The 20,468-nt window shown below is 44.6% G+C and overlaps 1 long non-coding RNA gene across 1 annotated transcript; it reads left to right on the top strand.

Annotated features, from left to right (window-relative positions):
• Nucleotides 1–18,556: 18,556 nt before the first annotated feature.
• LOC135050946 (uncharacterized) lies at nt 18,557–20,253 on the top strand. Its single transcript, XR_010241939.1, has 2 exons — nt 18,557–19,175; nt 20,062–20,253. It is a non-coding gene; the product is annotated as an uncharacterized LOC135050946 (long non-coding RNA).
• Nucleotides 20,254–20,468: the final 215 nt, after the last annotated feature.

Here is a 20,468-nt window from a genome sequence, read left to right as displayed (position 1 = left end):
CTCTCTCCCGCATTGATTACTTGCTGTTGTCAGAACATATGTTCCCTAAGGTTATGGATGCTGGGATCGAAGCTATAAGTATTTCGGATCATGCCTTATGTTGGATTAAGCTGGCGGTGCAGGTGGATAAGGGTCCGGTGCGGCAGTGGCGCTTCCCGGCACATCTGGCTAATTCATTGAAATTTCGTAACATGTTGGAGGCGGCGTGGCTAGATTATAAGAGTAATAACGCAAGTTATGAGACCGAGAAGCCTCTGACATTCTGGCAGGCATCTAAACCCGTCATGAGAGGGGTAATTATGTCTTACTGTGCACATAGGGATAGGAAATTAGACGGCTCATACTTGGAAGCCCAGGCAAACTTAACGACTTCCTTTCAGAGGTTTAAGCATTCACCTACTCCAACTAATAGGGCTGATTATAATAACAAAAAGGCCGTTTTTGATAATATTCTGAATCACTTAGAAGCCAAGCACACTTTCTATAGGACTGCTTCTTTTCACAGATATGGTAATAAACCGGGTAAATTAATGTCCTTCTTATTGAAAGGGCGCCATTCTTCCTCAGTAATTAAATCCCTCCGCACTAGTGACGGTACTAGGGTCAGGTCTAATGCCAAAATAACGGAGGTGCTGAGCTCTTTTTATGCCCAACTGTACTCTCAGCCTCCTAGCAATCTGCCCAATAAAGAGGTCTTTTGGGCTAATATGAGTTTACCTCAGATGTCTGACAGCCAGGCCTCATCCCTTATGACACCCATCTCGGGGGAGGAGGTGGAGAGGGTGATTAAGGCACTAAAAACTGGAAAGGCGCCGGGACCGGACGGTCTCTCCAATGATTATTATAAAATCCTAATGCCCCATATCCGGGACACATTACAGGTATCTTTTAATGAATTACTCTTCGGTCGGGCTCTGCCTGGCTTCTTTAACTCAGCGTTCCTCAGGGTGTTGCCGAAGCCTGGCAGGGATCCGGAACTCCCGGAATCTTATATGCCTATTTCCCTGCTTAATACGGACTATAAGCTTTTTACCAAGATTTTGGCCGACAGGTTAAAACTTGTATTGCCCTCCATTGTCCACCCAGATCAGTCGGGATTCATTTGGGGCCGCCAGGCGGTTGTTAATATAAGAAAAGTCTTAACAGTAATGCAGAGGTTACAGTCTTCCTCAGATTCGGGCACCAATGTAATCTTATCACTTGACGCCGAAAAGGTGACCATTTATTTGATACCCTACATAGGTTCGGGGCCCCGTTAGCCTTTGTAGAAATGTTGGTCCGCCTATACACAGACCCGGCCATGCAGGTATTAGGCAATGGCTATATTTCTTCCCCCTTCTACATCCAGAGAGGCACCCGTCAGGGCTGCCCTCTATCCCCCCTGCTATTCGCCCTGGCCCTTGAGCCACTGGCGATAGCCCTCCGTGGCGCGTCTTCCTTTAGAGGCATTTTGGTGGGCAGGCTGGAGGTTAAGATAGCGTTGTTTGCTGATGATATGTTGCTATTTATCGCTGACCCTAGCAGGTCGATAGGACCTATAGTCTCCATCATTGATGGCTTTGGATCCTTTGCGGGTTACAAGGTTAATCTTTCCAAATCGGAACTCATGCCTCTATCGGGAGATGTGTCCTTCTTTAATAGGCACCCGATATTGTCCCAGTTCCCTAGGACCCAGAGGGCCCTTAAGTATTTGGGGATAATGATACCCACATCACTGGAACTGTTGTATACAGTTAACGTTGCCCCGGTCCTGACGGCTGTCCGGGTTCTCCTAGACGGGTGGGTTAATTTGCCCTTGTCCTTGCTGGGAAGGGCCACGGTCCTTAAAAGTGTAGTGTTCCCGAAACTCTCATATATTTTGCAGATGCTGCCATTACGCCTTACAAAAAAAGACTGTAGGTCTGTAAATTCCATGTTCTCTAAATTCTTATGGGGGGGGAGGAAACCAAGGATTTCTTATGCTAAACTTCAGATACCAAGGGCTGAGGGGGGGCTGGGAATTCCAGACTTGGAAGCGTTTAGTAGAGCGGTGATGTTCCGCTATGTCACAGACTGGTTATGGCAGCGTTCTTGTTTTACCAATTATACATTAGAGGAGGAACTGTTTGCCCCCTTCTCTCCCAGCGCCCTGCTTCACACCCCAAGGAACAAGCTGCCGGCATCACTTAAGACGAATATTATCCTTTCAGACACTCATAGAGCCTGGCACTATTCCAATTCTAAATTACATAGAAACCCGGCCTCCTCCCGTTACACAACTTTCTGGGGGAATCCCTGCTTCAGTCCTGGGCTGGAAAATGCTAACTTTAAGCAGTGGCGGGAGCGGGGAATTTTGTCTATTAGAGACGTATTTGACCCTGGGGGAAGGCATATGCTCTCCTTTGAGGAATTAAAGTCCAAGTATGGTATAGCAAACTCAAATTTTTATATGTACCTGCAAGCCCGACATTTTGTCATTACTATGGCTGTCCCTATGACCTCGCCAGATAAACAGGATTCGATAGCCACTCTCCTCACTCTCACGAATGCCTCTGCTTATCGTTTATCTTATTATTATGACCATTTACGGGTGATACAGACGGAAAAGCTATGGAAACGTACGGTTTCTAATTGGGAGGGGGACGTATCGGACTTCCCGGCGCACCCAATTCTACTGAAATCCTGTCAGTATACATTTAAATATATACACTCGGCTCAGCTTCAGGAAGTGTACTTTAAGTTATTACACAGGGCTTACATAGCCCCGGCACAAAGAGTGCATATGATCCCGGATGGGAATAGTGAATGTTTAAAGTGCCACATGTCAAGAGCCTCCTTTTTTCATTGTTTTTGGACATGTAGGAAGATTGCTACGTTTTGGAACAAAGTTATTGTATTTATTAATAACACTTTCTCATTGGGGGTCGCCAGAGACCCCATAGCTTGTTTATGCAACTGTTTTGAGGGTTGGCCTCTTGGCCCGGATAGGAAGCGAGTTACGCCCATTCTCACGGTGGCTAACAAGGTTATTTTGAACCATTGGACGAAGAAGTCATCTCCCTCTTTGGGGGAATTAAAAAATGTTCTTTTACGGGTTCTCTACTTCGAGCGCCAAGCCACCTTGCCAGACATTGAGAGGGGTGTCGCTCGCTTCTACTCGAAATGAGAGCCTTATATCGACAGTCTAGACATAGATACACAGGGCCATATTGAAAGGCTCTTTGAAAATACCTCCTGGGTTCTTCACAAACATGTAGATGCTAATTGATATGAGTTAATACTCTGCTGTATTGAGGTTGATGGGCACATGGAATGGGGTAATGTATGTATGCCACGCAACTAAGGAGTGAATTGTCTTGTCTCCCCCCTTCCCTTCTCCCTTCTTGTGTTCTCCCTTATTATTCTATGATGTTTATAAGTGGGTGGTGAAAGTTTACAGTGTATAAGTATAGGATATGCGAAATTAAGTGGTACGAGTTGCAAGGCACAGAGACACTCGCAGTTCTGTTAATGCTGAAATGTATGTATGTATCTTTGCCATTCCTATATTTTTCCATTTTTGACTCACCACTGTATGTAAAATTTTATATCATAAAAATGAGAAAATAAAAACAGTTTTACAAAAAAAAAAAAAAGAAGACATTTTAGTCTTAGGTGGGCGAGAGAGAGATTTAGATTTAGTCAGTGACCGGTTCAATTGCTGTAACCGAGTGGAGATTTGATCTGCCCATGGCGGATTAAATGCAGGGACCATAAACTGCTGCATTGGCACAGGTGGTCCCACAGGGGGCACCAGTTTAGTTACAAGCGTGTTTAACAGTGTGGAGAAGGTAGCCCAAGGTGGGTCATTTGTTGCCCCCGGTGCTACGGACCCACTGGGGGGTAAGGAACCCCCTGAACCTGAACTCTCTGCTGCCAAATTGTCCTCCAAAATGTTCGCGGCATCACCACCACGCAATGTGGGAGAAGCCCCAGCTCCGTTGCCTCGTGTAGCTGACATAACAATAAGTAATTATAAGATTCCTGGCGCTCTCTTTAAAGATGTATATTACCCATAATAGGGAATATGCAGTAAAAATTCAGTCTCAAAACATGTTTTATAAACATATAAAAGATATTTAAGGGCATACCACTAAAGACACAACATATACACACATAATATGCATTTAAAATACAAATGTAAAGTGCAGTGGTGTGCGCAGGTACTATCTGGTCCAAGATGATTGACCACTGGTAACTTCTGTGCAAAATCAAAATATCTCACCAAGAGTGAAGATTGCGGTGGGCTAGCTTTTAATTAAGTAGCAAATGCAGTCCTAGGCTGAATAACCTAGCACCACAGCACTATGCAAATTCAGCATGAAGTCCCACGGCACCTGGCACACACTTCAATTCTTCTCCATACAGCAGCAACGCGTTTCAGTCATAAAATGACCTTTTTCAAGCTGGATATGGCGTCCCAACTTAGTTCTCCTTATATACTCCTTATAATTTCTTCAATTAGATCCAGGAATCAATTGCGCCATTACTTCCAGGTTTGCCAGCCGGAAGTCACGAGTTTGCGTTCCACCCGCTGTTTCCTGTATCCAGACGGTTTGTCATATGCGTTCCACAGGTTCTATATGGTACAGGTTGAGTATCCCATATCCAAATATTCCGAAATACGGAATATTCCGAAATACGGACTTTTTTGAGCGAGAGTGAGATTGTGAAACCTTTGTTTTTTGATGGCTCAATGTACACAAACTTTGTTTAATACACAGTTATTAAAAATATTGTATTAAATGACCTCCAGGCTGTGTGTATAAGGTGTATATATAACATAAATGAATTGTGTGAATGTACACACACTATCTTTAATGCACAAAGTTATAAAAAAATATTGGCTAAAATTACCTTCAGGCTGTGTGTATAAGGTGTATATGTAACATAAATGCATTCTGTGCTTAGATTTAGGCCCCATCACCATGATATCTCATTATGGTATGCAATTATTCCAAAATACGGAAAAATCCCATATCCAAAATACCTCTGGTCCCAAGCATTTTGGATAAGGGAGACTCAACCTGTATTACCAACAGAAATTTCATGTATAAGTCTCGTCAGTTATTTCAACCTAGCAGCAGAGTCCCTCTATACATATTATGCTCATTATTCAGTGGAAATAGTGTTCTTTGGTGAAAACACAACAATTGAAGCCTCATGTGCCATCTTGATTACGGGATCTTTCCTTCCTTTGCCCTTTTCATATGGAATACAACAACCCACTCATAACCAAACTTAGTGGTACTATGTATTCCCAGCCAGTCATGTGGAACGCATATGACAAGCCGTCTGTATACAGGACACAGCGGGTGGAACGCAAACACGTGACTTCCAGCTTTCGAACCCGGAAGTAACGGCGCAATTGATTCCTGCATCTAATTGAAGAGATTATAAGGGGTATATAAGGAGAACTAAGTTGGGACTCCATATCCAGCTTGAAAAAATAGGATTTTAATACCTACCGGTAAATCCTTTTCTCTTAGTCCGTAGAGGATGCTGGGGACACTTCAAGAACCAAAGGGTATAGACGGGATCCGCAGGAGACATGGGCACTTTAAGACTTTAAAAGGGGTGTGAACTGGCTCCTCCCTTTATGCCCCTCCTCCAGACTCCAGTTATAGGAACTGTGCCCAGGGAGACAGACATTTCGAGGAAAAAGTATTTATTTTGATATAAACTAAGGTGAGATACATACCAGCTCACACCTCAAGCATGCCGTACAACATGGCATTCAACCCAACGCATGCAACGGCATGAATAATGACAGCAACAGGCTGACTATAAACGCAACATAACACGTGTGTAACCATAACCAATAACTGCAGAAACAGTACGCACTGGGACGGGCGCCCAGCATCCTCTACGGATTAAGAGAAAAGGATTTACCGGTAGGTATTAAAATCCTATTTTCTCCTACGTCCTAGAGGATGCTGGGGACACTTCAAGAACCATGGGGTTTATACCAAAGCTCAAGAATGGGCGGGAAAGTGCAGATGACTCTGCAGCACCAATTGACCAAACAAGAGGTCTTCATTAGCCAGGGTATCAAACTTGTAAAACTTTGCAAAAGTGTTTGAATCCGACCAAGTAGCTGCTCGGCAAAGCTGTAATGCCGAGACCCCCCGGGCAGCCGCCCAGGATGAGCCCACCTTTCTGGTAGAATGGGCCTTCACTGATTTCGGTAACGGCAATCCAGCCATAGAATGAGCCTGCCGAATCATATTACAGATCCAGTGTGCAATAGTCTGCTTGGAAGTAGGAGCACCAATCTTGTTGGGATCATACAGGACAAACAGAGCCTCCATTTTCCTAATCTGAGCCGTTCTGGCTACATAAATTTTCAAAGCTCTGACCACATCTAGAGACTTCGATTTCTCTAAGGCGTCAGTAGCCACTGGCACCACAATAGGTTGGTTCATGTGAAACGATGACACCACTTTTGGCAGAAATTGCTGACGAGTTCTCAACTCTGCTCTATCTTCATGGAAGATCAAATAGGGGCTCTTGTGAGACAAAGCCGCCAATTCAGACACCCGCCTTGCAGAGGCCAAGGCCAACAGCATGATCACTTTCCAAGTGACGAATTTCAACTATACCTTACGTAAAGGTTCAAACCAATGAGATTGCAGAAACTGCAACACCACGTTAAGATCCCATGGCGCCACCGGGGGCACAAAGGGAGGTTGGATGTGCAGCACACCTTTCACGAAAGTCTGAACTTCCGGAAGGGAAGCCAATTCTTTTTGAAAGAAAATTGACAAGGCCGAAATTTGTACTTTAGTTGAGCCTAACTTTAGGCCCGCATCCACCCCTGCTTGCAGAAAATGGAGAAAACGGCCCAACTGAAATTCTTCCGTAGGAGCCTTCCTGGATTCACACCAAGACACATATTTTCTCCAAATACGGTGATAATGTTTCGCCGTTACCTCTTTTCTAGCCTGAAGCAGTGTGGGAATTACTTCACCGGGAATACCCCTTCGGGCTAGGATCCTGCGTTCAACCTCCAAGCCGTCAAACGAAGCCGCGGTAAGTCTTGGTACACGCACGGCCCCTGCTGTAACAGATCCTCTCGTAGAGGAAGAGGCCAGGGATCTCCTATGAGCAATTCCTGAAGATCCGGATACCAGGCCCTCCTTGGCCAGTCTGGAACAATGAGGATTGCATGAACCCTTGTTCTTCTTATGATCTTTATCACTTTTGGAATGAGTGGAATCGGAGGGAACACATATACCGACTGAAACACCCACGGTGTCACTAGGGCGTCCAACGCTATTGCTTGAGGGTCCCTCGACCTGGAACAATATCTCGGAAGTTTCTTGTTGAGGCGAGACGCCATCATGTCTATTTGAGGAATTCCCCAACGACTTGTCACTTCTGCAAAGACCTCTTGATGAAGACCCCACTCTCCTGGATGGAGATCGTGTCTGCTGAGGAAGTCTGCTTTCCAGTTGTCCACACCTGGAATGAAGACCGCTGACAGAGCGCTTACATGCCTTCCCGCCCAGCGGAAAACTTTTGTGGCTTCTGCCATTGCCACTCTGCTCTTCGTTCCGCCCTGGCGGTTTACGTACGCCACTGCTGTTATGCTGTCCGACTGAATCAAGACGGGCAGATCGCAAAGAAGATGTTCCGCTTGTAGAAGGCCGTTGTAAATGGCCCTTAATTCCAGAATGTTTATGTGTGGACAAGCTTCCTGGCTTGACCATTTTCCCTGGAAATTTTCCCCCTGTGTGACTGCATCCCAGCCTCGGAGACTCGCATCCGCGGTCACCAGGATCCAGTCCTGGATCCCGAACTTGCGTCCCTCTAGGAGGTGAGAGCTGTGCAGCCACCACAGGAGTGAGATTCTGGTCTTTGAAGACAGGATTATCTGTCTGTGCATGTGCAGATGGGATCCGGGCCATTTGTCCAACAGGTCCCACTGAAACACTCTGGCATGGAATCTGCCAAACTGAACAGCCTTGCAGGCTGCCACTATCTTCCCTAGCAACCGAGTGCATTGATGAATCGACACTCTTGCTGGCTTCAGAATCTGTTGGACCAGGTTCTGAATTTCCAGAGCCTTTGAAACGTCCTGAAACTCCAGCTTGTACCCTTGGGACACTATTTCTAATACCCATGGGTCTAGGGCCGAACGAACTCAGAAATGACTGAAGAGTCGGAGACGTGCCCCCATCGGTGCGGACTCCCGCAGAGGAGTCCCAGCGTCATGCGGTGGATTTGGTAGAAGCCGGAGAGGACTTCTGCTCTTGGGAACCTGCCACAGCCGGTGACCTTTTTCCCTTTCCTCTTCCTCTAGAAGCAAGGAAGGAAGACCCTCGTCCTCTTTTGTATTTATTGGGCCGAAAGGACTGCATCTGATAGTGGTGCGTTTTCTTTTGTTGTGCAGGAACATAAGGTAAAAATTATGACGTACCCACGGTAGCCGTAGATACCAGGTCAGCGAGGCCGTCACCAAACAAGACACCACCTTTATACGGCAGAGACTCCATAGCCTTCTTAGAGTCAGCATCAGCATTCCATTGATGAATCCACAATGCTCTCCTAGCTGAGACTGCCATAGCATTGGCCCTTGATCCCAAAAGGCCAATGTCCCTCGCAGTTTCCTTAAGGTAGGCTGCAGCATTCCTGATATGACCCAGTGTCAAAAGAATGCTATCCCTATCCAGGGTATCTATCTCCGATGACAAGTTATCTGCTCACTTTTCAATTGCGCTACTCACCCACGCCGAAGCAACGGCAGGTCTGAGTAGCGTACCTGTAGTGACATAGATGGATTTCAATGTATTTTCCTGCTTACAATCCGCAGGTTCCTTTAGGGCTGCCATGTCAGGAGACGGAAGCGCCACTTTTTTGGACAGCCGTGATAGAGCTTTGTCCACAGTAGGGGGTGACTCCCACTTTTCCCTATCCCCAGAGGGGAACGGATATGCCACCGGAATTCTCTTGGGAATCTGAAACTTCTTGTCAGGATTCTCCCAAACCTTTTCAAACAGCGTGTTCAGTTCATGAGAGGGAGGAAACATTACCTCAGGTTTCTTTCCCTTAAACATACAGACCCTAGTATCAGGAACAGCAGGATCCTCCGTGATATGTAACACGTCTTTTATCGCCACAATCATGTACTGAATGCTCTTAGCCAGTTTCGGATTTAATCTGGCAACACTATAGTCGACACTGGAGTCAGAGTACGTGTCGGTATCTGTATCTGCTATCTGGGTAAAAGAACGCTTTAGTGACCACGAGGGGGTCTGAACTTGTGACAACACATCCTCCACGGATTTCTTCCATGCCTGGGTCTGAGACTCAGACTTATCCAATCTCTTATTTAATAGAGCCACAATCGCATTCAAAGCACTCAAGACATTTACCCAATCAGGCGTCGGCGGTGCCGACAGGGTCACTCCCACAGTCGTTTCTTTCCCTAGTTCAGTCTCCTCCTGGAAAGAGCACTCAGCCTCAGACATGCCGACACACGTGTACCGACACCACAAACACACTGGGCATATAGGGGACAGACCCACAGTAAAGCCTGTCAGAGAAACACAGAGGGAGTGTGCCAGCTCACAACCCATCGCCTATTCAGGTTCTGAAACTTTTTATAGAATGCCTCAGACCTGTTAGCACTTTTAGATCATTAATCCAGCACCAAATTAACTGTGCCCCCGCCCCTGTTTTGCACCCTGTTACTTGATACAGCAGTGTTGAGGAAGGACCAGCGTCTCTGCAGCTCTTGTGAAGGGAAAATGGCGCTGATGAGAGCTGTGAGGGCTAAGCCCCGCCCCCTTAATGGCACGCTTCAGCCCCGCTATTTTTTTAAATATTTATACTGGCGGGGGTTCGGATTTAGTGCCTAGGCACTTAAATACCACATAGCCAGTCTCACAATGAGGATTTTATGCTGCCCGAGCCCCCCCCCCCCCCCGCGCCCTGCACCCTGTAGTGCCGCTGTGTGTGTGGGAGCATGGCGCGCAGTGCGGCCGCTGTGCGGTACCTCAAAGCCGTCACTGAAGTCTTCTGATCTTCTTCTACTCACCCGTCTTCTGACTTATGGCTCTGTAAGGGGGGTGACGGCGGGCTCCGGGAACGAGCATCTAGGCGTACCTAGCGTTCAGACCCTCAGGAGCTAATGGTGTCCTGTAGCCTAAGAATCAGGGCCTTGAAACTCACAGAAGTAGGCTGCTTCTCTCCCCTCAGTCCCACGATGCAGGGAGCCAGTTGCCAGCAGGTCTCCCTGAAAATAATAAACCTAACAAAGTCTTTTCAGAGAAAATCAGGAGAGCTCCTCAGTGTGCATTCAGTTTCACTGGGCACAGATTCTAAACTGGAGTCTGGAGGAGGGGCATAGAGGGAGGAGCCAATTCAGACCCCTTTTAAAGTCTTAAAGTGCCCATGTCTCCTGCGGATCCCGTCTATACCCCATGGTTCTTGAAGTGTCCCCAGCATCCTCTAGGACGTAGTAGAAAGGTCATTTTATGACTGAAACGCGTTTCTGCTGTATGGAGAAGAATTGAAGTGTGTGCCAGGTGCCGTGGGACTTCATGCTGAATTCGCCCAGTGTGGTGGTGCTAGGCTATACAGCCTAGGACTGCATTTGCTACTTATATACATATGTGTGTATGTATGTATGTATTTATACACACACACACACACACACACACACACACACAGTACACATACATGGACATATACATACATACACACACACACACACACACACACACACACACACACACACACACACCCACGGAACCCCCCATCACTAAATCCTGTGTTTGCCCCTGGCCTCCTGCTGCAGTAGTGATTCAAACTGCATCCTAGGACGTAGCATCGGATCAAAGCACCCACCATTGTGCCACGCAAGCCGCCCGTCGCAGAGGCCAGGAAATCTCTGCCCTACAACAGAGCTCCCTGGCCTCTTCCCACCCCCTAAACATCGATGACAGAAACAGAGCCCATTGCTGCCAACTTCCCACCTCCAAAACAGCATCAGAATGTTAATTAATGACAGTCTCATGCCGTTTGCACACTGAGAATTACACCCAGTATAATGGATTACAGAAGTGGTGTTGTGAAGCTATCATAGACATACACTGAGAATGACAACCAATATATGGGATTATAGAGTGGTTCTGTGCATCTGTCAGTGACATATGCTGAGAATTACGGCCCTCATTCCGAGTTGATCGCAGCGGGTCATCGCATCGCAAATAGGCAGAAAACGAGTAACTGCGCATGCGCAAAAGCGGAAATACGCATGCGCGAGTATAGCGAAACGACACTTGTGCAGAAATACTACAAAGAAAACTGCTCGTTACACAGAAACGAAAACGGGGATTGCCGAAGGCGTGGCAGAGGCGCGGCTTCGCAATCGTACGACATGGGCGTGAAAGTGGGCGTCTAGTGTGGGAGTATGCAACTAACAGTAGGCGTGTTTTTAGCAGAAATGCTTATTCGATGTTAAACTTAACATAGCAAATCTTCTCAATCTTGATGCAGCATCCGAGTAGCTCTGCAGTTACTCAGCATTTGCGAAGTAGTGTTACAACTGTGTATGCAATAATTAGCAGTTACTTCCTAAACACTGCTCTGCTGAAGTACTGCAAACAGCAATTGTGTGGACACATTACATATTTATTGTAAGCACCTATAAATCTGTCACGCTGCCAAATAAGGTTTTTTTTTTTGGTCCAAGTTTAAAACTAAACATTAATGTAAAGTGCATGTTTTAATATTTTAAATACTACCAAATGTAAACAAGTTGAATTAACCAAACTTAAACTACATCTAAACTACATAAAATGTAACCCTTTGTATAGCACAAATATCTGTACCAACATAATGCAGCATACACTTATTTTTTTAAAAACAAAAAAACATTTCACTTTTGTTTGAATATCTGACAATGTTTAATATTATGTCATGTTGCCCATAGTAACCCAAAAACCTAGTTGTGAATACTATTTTAATATGGCCATTAAAGTGTTGTGCAAGGCATACCTGTTGCATTTTGAAAGATGCAATGCTTGTATGATTATTCGGGTTGTTCCCTTGTTCCCAAAGTGTCTATATGCCTTGCTAAACTTTACTGGGCTAAGATTAACATAATGCATTAACTTTAATAAAGTACAGACATTTTTTTTTTTTTATTACTGCAAAAAATTTAACAGTGGTCCAAACAACATGGCTACAGGTGAGTATCACAGGCAAAGATGGACCAAGCAGCAAGCAGATGCCACAGACACAAATCACATAGCAGAACTCAGTACTAGGGAAACTCCATCTTCTGACAAAATAATAATTTTAATGGAAAAAAATAATATGGTGTAAACACCCAGCCAGACATATATTTTTGGGGAACGGAGTTAGATTCAGGAGACACCACACAAACACAACAATACACAGCACGCTAGGAAGAGGAAGATGGCTCTGGTGTACAGGAAAAAAAGCTCACAGGCTACAATATCTGAAAACTGAAATCTATATTTTCACTAAGAGGGAGTTAGCCATTCTGGCCACACAAGGCAACACAAAAAATACATAGAGCCAACATGAAAAACATGGGTGCTGCCCATCTGGAGAGACATCACTTTCTCTTTTTTCCCCCCGCCTGATGATGTTCTTCTTGGCTTGGTCTGCGGCGCAACCTTCGTGGGCCCTGCCCAGTGGGATGTTCTTCCTGGGCAGGGTGAGGGGAGGGAGCCGATGTGGCTGGCTCTCTGCCACTGTGGGCAAGGGAGACAGCGATGGCCTGGAGCCCTTGCAAGATCGAATTTGCAAGGTCTTTGAAGGAGGAGGCAAGTTGATCTTGTCCCTGCCTGATCTCTGCCAGACCTTGGCAGAGTTGAGCTACACCTTGCTCCACACTGGTTCTGTGCTCAGTGATCCGGACAGCTATCTGGCTTACCTCCCGGAGCATCCTTTCCTGAAAAGCATTTAGGCTCTCACCATACCTAGCTATTTCAGTCAGGATTTCCGGGATAGCAGAGGGTTGGGTGGGGGGGCCAGTTGGAATCTGGATAGGTGGGATTTGTGGTCCCACACTACCAGACACACTAGGTCCCTCCACCTCAGCCTCAGCCACATAACCCTCCTGTGACTCTACCTGATCACCCCCCTGTGCTGTGTTATGTGCAAAGCAAATAGAAGAATGTGTGGAAAAAGAGTTGAACATTTAAATTTAGTGACTTTTGTAACAAAAACAATTAAACAATACAAATGTGTGTGTAAACTTACCTGGCAAGTCATGTGCCGTCAGTATTTCAGGCAGGTCCGTGTCCATATAAGACACCCCTCCCCCCTCCTCATAACTGACACAGTCCATGGCCATCTCCTCCAGATCTGTGTACTCCACAGTGGCAGCTGGTCCTCCCCCTGTAGCCCTTGAGGCATTCCACTCCGCAGACCTCTTGCCCTTCAGGCGGGATTTGAAGTCGGCCCAACTACATATGTTTGGAAAAATAGGGGCAAGGTATATTAAATAAATAAATGCCTGCTTTAATGTCTAGGACACATGTTATGCATTTGGTTGCTATAGGCAACATCACATCTAATATCTAAGACACATGTTATGCATTTGTTTGCTATAGGCAACATCACATCTAATATCTAGGACACATGTTATGCATTTGGTTGCTATAGGCAACATCACATCTAATATCTAAGACACATGTTATGCATTTGGTTGCTATAGGCAACATCACATCTAATATCTAGGACACATGTTATGCATTTGGTTTTTAAAGAATACTTTGCACAGATAATGGACTGCCAATATACACTTACCGTCTTCTAACTTCCTGTGATGTTCGGACTATAGAGCCGACTTCATTCACAGAGTGAGTGATGTCCCTCCAGATTCTATCTTTGGTAACAGCACCCATGTTTTTTGGTCCTCTATGTATTTTTGACATGGCTTGTGTGACCAAAACACGCAACTCCCTCTTAGTGAATGCGGGCTGCCTTTTTCTTCTCCTTGAAGTAGCCTGTGAGCTTTGGTCCTGTTCCTCACCATCTTCCTCTTCACTAGCTGCTTGTGTATTTTGTGTTTCTGCGGCTAATGCTGAATCTCCCTCAGTTACCCCAGTATGTCTGTCTGGCAGGGTATCCTCTCTTAACTGCTGGGGATCAGAAGCTGGAATGTCTCTAGTACTGAGTCCTGCTTCTTCAGAATCCGCGGAGGCGGATTGCAGCATCTGCCAACGCAACGCCATGCGTCTTTGTGTCAATGCGGACACCTGCTGCTGCACGCGGTCCAGCTCTGCTGCCAACTCCTCACGAGTAGCCATGTTGCTAGCGGCATGTCTGTACGCACAGGTGTGTAGCTATTTATAGCTGCGTGCGTAGCAGAAATTTACACAGGTGTAAATTATGCTAATTATGTGACTGATTGTACTGCTTATTTAAGAGCCTGGTTTGCAGCCTGTGTGAGTGTGTGTATGATGAATGAAGCTGCTGTGTGTTCTCATAGAAGGTGGTCGTCTTTGGAACAACTTTGCAGAGTGAGTTATTTTTGCATTGTCTTGCAGACAGATGGCCGTTTATTCGCTTTTAACATTTTGTGTAGCGTAGTGCGTTTTTTTGGCTAAGTTTCTTTTGTGAGTATTCCTACATTAGTCAATTATCAAGCCAAGTATGTATGGTGGTGCAATGAAACTGGGTTTATGTATTTTGGAGGATATCTGTTTGATATTTAAATGGTTTATTATGGCATATGTTTTTTTCTTACCTGTACTTTACAGTGTGTATGTTATATTGTTCACACAGTTTGTTTCATTTATTAGACTCCTTCTGTGTCTCTTGTAGGTGTCTCATTAGTGGATTTTGGATCCCTATTTATTTTGTGCCCAAGTAGGCTTCATTTTGTTTGTTTTTGCTACCACATTTGATTTTTCATTTATTGAGCAGGTAAGTAGCCTATTTCTGTGAGTGCTGCTGTTTGTTGTAAGTGTCTATATGATCTCTTAGACTCCATCTGTGTCTCTTGTAGGTGTCTCATTAATGGATTTTGGATCCCTATTTATTTTGTGCCCAAGTAGGCTGCATTTTTGTTGTTTTTGCTACCACATTTGATTTTTCATTTATTGAGCAGGTAAGTAGCCTATCCCTGTGTGTGCTGCTGTTTGTTGTAAGTGTCTATATGATCTCTTAGACTCCTTCTGTGTCTCTTGTAGGTGTCTCATTAGTGGATTTTGGATCCCTATTTATTTTGTGCCCAAGTAGACTGCATTTTTGTTGTTTTTGCTACCACATTTGAATCTTCATTTATTGAGCAGGTAAGTAGGCTATCCCTGTGTGTCCTGGAGTGTGTTTGTAGCAAGTGTGTATCTTATTTCTAATAGGCCATTTCTCTCTCTTGTAGGTGTCATTTCTTTGTTTACAAAGCATTTACTTTTGACAAAGTAGGGCTGATTTTTGCTGTATTAGCTACCAAAGGACCCCCGTTTATTTTTTTTGTTGTTTTTTTCATATTAAAATTTTAAAACTAATTTACATTATTCATACTTAGTTGTTTAAAAATATATTGTGGCAGTAATTATATGGGTATGTTTGAAATCTCAAATACTTTTTGATTTGTGATGTTAACCTATGTTTGAAATAATTAGCTAAAGGTTTGTTTTTGTTTTGTTCCCAATTTTGTGTTTTGGACCCGTATTTTAATCTTGAAGAAATGGAGTACGCTCCTGCAGTAAGTTAACACCCATACACTTTGACTTTGATTATGGATGACAATGTGTGTTGTATTTTTTTTTTTTTTTTTAATGATTCTTACCTTCATTTTAAGTTGGTGATGTCCATTCATGTGGCAGCTGAAGCCCTCCCACCCCAACCACGGAACCACTCCCACCCCAATCGCTGCAAGCCCTCCAACCGCAACCGGCTCCTCATCATCCAAGGCAACGGAGGCGTGCTAGGCCACCAATTTTCCGTACCCGTGTCCTCCTTTTTGGGATGCCTGATGATGTGGTTTTGCGCAGATACAGGCTGCCACCTCATCTAATCCTAGACACTCTCTCCATATTAGAGAGTGATCTAGAACAATCCATTAGGTATCCTACAGCAATACCAGCATTGACACAATTCCTTGCTGTGTTACATTTTGTTGCCACTGGTTCATACCAGCATGTTGTGGGCGATCTGGTTGGCATGTCGCAGGGCCAGTTCAGTAAGGTCCTGCGGCGTGTCAGCCAGGCTTTTATTAAGCGAGTTAAGCAATTTATTGCTATGCCTTTGGATGTTGGGGCCCTAGATGTGGTGAAGCGGCAATTTGAGGAAGGTGGTAGTTGCTTCCCACATGTTATTGGGGTTGTGGATGGCACACATGTAGCTATTGTACCACCAAGACATAATGAAGAAATTTATAGAAACAGGAAACTGTTTCATTCTCTGAATGTAATGGTTGTTTGTGGGCCATCCCTCCAGATCCTGTCCCTGAATGCTAAGTTCCCGGGGAACTCCCATGATGCCCATGTCATTAGACAATCAGGGATATGGCACAGATTAAGATCGATGGAAGGACAAGACATGTGGTTATTGGGTGAGTGGTTTATTTTTTTACTTACAATAATATTTTTAAATTTAAGATTCTAATTATTTTCTTTTCTTCTCATCAAACAGGAGACCGTGGATATCCTTGCACCCCCTTGCTCATGACTCCTTACAGTAAGCCCAGGCCAGGACCACAGACGGCATTTAACTCCACGCTTACTGCCACTAGACAGCTGGTGGAGTGCACGATTGGTGTCCTTAAAGGGCGCTTTCGTGTGCTCCACCGCACTGGTGGAGACATCATGTATTCGCCGGAGATGGTAAGTAAAATTGAGGTCCTGTGCGCTATCCTACATAACATCGCTGTAAGGAGTCGCGTTGAGCTTCCTCACACAGAGGAATTGCCAGATGAGGAGCCAGGGGTTGGGCGGAGAGTCGGTGGGGGGAGTGTTTCCCGGAGGGGAAACGAAATAAGGGCACGCATTGTGCGGGACTATTTCAGGTATAGTGAATTTTTCCAAATTATAAAAATATTAAACAGTCACTGTATGTTTATGTTCATTTTGCTCTGATGTCATTTAGGTAGCTATTGAAAGCTCATTGTGTAATTGTTTTGGTGTGTGTGAATATATTGTTAGTTGTTTCTGTAAATATTCAAACATGTTAACCTTACAATGTTTTTTTTGGTTTTAAAATATATTTACGTTGCTAAATTGTAAAATGTTTTTTTTTCTAATCCTGTTTTCCAAACAAAAAACACAACATATGATACTAAATGTTGTAAACTTTCTGACTGTGCAGCTGATTGTTCCTCCAAAATGTGGTGAGTACAGATTGTATCAAATATTTTAGTAAAAGTGTGTGTGTGTGTGTGTGTGTGTGTGTGTGTGTGTGTGTGTGTGTGTGTGTGTGTGTAATTGTGAGGGTAGGTTATTTTATTATCATGCTCTTCCGCGACTGCGAATTTCCGCTATAGCGAACTAACCCCTCTGCTCTTCACAGCGCTGCAGACAGCAATAAAGTTTATTCAATGCACACATCAATAAAGTTAATTTAGATGACAGCATAGATTTTACACCAATCACATGCCAACACACACTATAAATATATGCCCATATATGGAAAACGCCATTGCCATGATGCGTGCTGCACCATTCACACGGCATGAGCTCCGCGTCTTGGTGGCGGTGATGGACCGCCGCGTAGGCCACGTAGGGCGCTTTGTCCCAAATCGGGTAAAGCGCGAGGCCTACGCAGTGGTCCGCCGCTTGTTAAGGACCCGCATCCGCAGCCGGAGGTCAGTTATCCAGCTTGAGAGACGCTGGAGCGACCTACGAAGGCGTACGCCGGACTTGTTGGCGGAGCTGCGGCAACAAATCCGGACCCTACGTGGGCGCAGTAAGTAACATTTCGTTACATGACGGATTTTACGCATAACCTTTGCATACTTTCACTAAGTGAGAGTGTGAACATTTGCACACTTACAATAAACATGAGTGTGTGTGGGTAGGGCAAGCAGTACTGCATACCTCCCAACATGACCCTCTCCAGGAGGGACAGAATACTCTGCTTCTGAACTTGTCACTTAATTTATGGAATAAAGGTGTTTCAGCACAGGTGATGGCAATCATAAATTAAGAGGGAAGTGACGGAGCAGAACATTCTGTCCCTCCTGGAGAGGGTCATGTTGGGAGGTATGGTACTGACTGTATGTTGTTGTGCATAATTACTACACAGGCTGACAACTGAACCCAATAACCTGCTCAGTGGGTTTGTTTAAAAAATGTTGCTGGTTTGGAGAACTGGTGATGTTGGCTATAACAAACATTCAGATTCTATATATTATCTGATAGAAGGTGCTTAAGAAAGTTTATGTATAATATGATTGGTTGCTATGGGCAACATCACCAGTATAAACATTTTACTAACTTAGTAATGTTACCCCTGTCTCTTTAACATGGTACAGAACAGAGTAATAGGAATATGCTGATGTTCTAAATGTATATGTTAAAACCTAAAAATTACATATGTCATTCTAGGGCGAGCACAACGGCAAGGTGCTGCTGCTGCTGCTGGGAGGCCACAACAGGCACATTCTCAAGCCCCATCCCCTTCTGGCTCACCCTCCACCTCTCCTGCCCAATCCCCCTCTCCTGGCCAATCCCCCTCTCCTGCCCAATCCCCCTCTCCTGCCCAATCCCCCTCTCCAGCCACCTCACCCTCTTTTGCCCACTCCCCCTCTCCAGCCACCTCACCCTCTCCAGCCACCTCACTCTCATTTTCCCACTCCCCCTCTCCAGCCCAAGCCCACTCTCTTTCCCAATCCCCCTCTCCAGCCCACACCCCCTCTCCAGCCCAATCCCACTCTCTTTCCAAATTCCCCTCTCTGCCCCCCTCCCCCTCTGTGTCCCAAAAAAGCACACCACCACCCTCACCTTATCATTCCCAAACCCCCTCTGTAAGTACCTCCCCCTTCCATCCTCTCACACAATTGGACCCTCCTTCCCCCATCCTGCCTCCTTCCCCCATCCAGCACCCATTCCCCATCCAGCCAACCTCACCCATCCAGCCTCCATCCCCCAGCCAGCCAACTTCGCCACCAACAGAATGGGCAGCAGAGGCCCCGGAGCCACTAGAGGGAGGTGGCCAAGTGGCAGAGGAGAGTAAGTTCGCACACATTCCTTATTTTTTTTTCTTTTGTCAAGGTTAAATGCTTGTCTTCTTCATCATGGTATGGATGATGCATTCACATTTGTGTGCGGGACATTATATGTACAGTGTCTACATCTGGTTGCTAATCACTATGTCGACAGGTTTGCCTGCACAACAAGGTTTGTATGTGAAACATTATATGCAACACATTTAGACCTGAGTGTTACTTTTTGTGTGGTTTTACTTTTACAATTGTACTTGGGTATTGCAATTTTTTCATAAAAAAGTCGCAGGAGTCGCCTAACGACACAATGATTTGTGTTGTGAAAGTTACACTCACAAAATGCTTATTTGCTTTTTCAAAACCTGTTTGACCTTATTTAGTAAGGCAGGCTTTCAGGGAGTGTGGGCATGCTAGGATATGTTGTCCTTCTGAAGATGTTGATATGCAGTGTGATGATGCAGGGCCAAACAGCACAAAAGAAAAGTCTGCTTCACTCCAGATGTGACTGAAGACCAGTATGGGGTTACATGTAATAATTTGGGTGTGTGATTCAAGATTGGATGTTGCCCATAGCAACCAAACACAAACAAATTTTCAGTTATTTACCACCTTTTAGAAGAGAAGTAGAATGTGATTGGTTGCTATGGACAACATCACACCCTAAATATAACTACCATATTAGTAAATGTACATCATGATGTGGTAGACTTTTACACATTTTAAGTTTGCTATGACAAACATTGTTGAGTATGCTTGTGTGTTGGTATGCTACTGTTTTGTCATTTATACATCCATGATGTATATCATTTTATATGAAAGTGTGCTTTGTGGAATTGTGAAGTAATAGGTAATGTGAGTTATGTTTTAAATTGCATTTTTACTCTGCATTTCAGATGGTGCCGTTGGAGATCCCACAAGACTGGCAGTCATCGTTGCCCGCATGAAGGCACATGTGGAGGCCATGTTGGCCGAAGTTGACGTCTTAAAAAATTTACTTTAAAATAATTTGTTAAAAAAAGTTTCTTTTACAATTTTGTTTAAAAAAAAAATATGTGGAAATAATAAAAATGTATTTTACTCCGTTATGCGCTTGTGATGTTTTTAATGGTAAAAATTTTAATCATATTGCAAAGCATAAATTGGTTACCTAACAACAACAACAACAAAAATATATAGTATTAGTCTTATTTATTACATACAAATTAGGTTAGTTAGTAGGTTATATTTAAAAAAAACATGTAAACACATACATTCACACACTAAACATCCACACAAAATTTTGCTATTTACATTTATGTCA

This window comes from Pseudophryne corroboree, chromosome 2 (assembly GCF_028390025.1).
Source record: "Pseudophryne corroboree isolate aPseCor3 chromosome 2, aPseCor3.hap2, whole genome shotgun sequence".
In the NCBI taxonomy this organism is placed as follows: domain Eukaryota; kingdom Metazoa; phylum Chordata; class Amphibia; order Anura; family Myobatrachidae; genus Pseudophryne; species Pseudophryne corroboree.
Note: the sequence above shows the minus strand (reverse complement) of the source record. Positions and strands in the feature narration are given on the sequence as shown.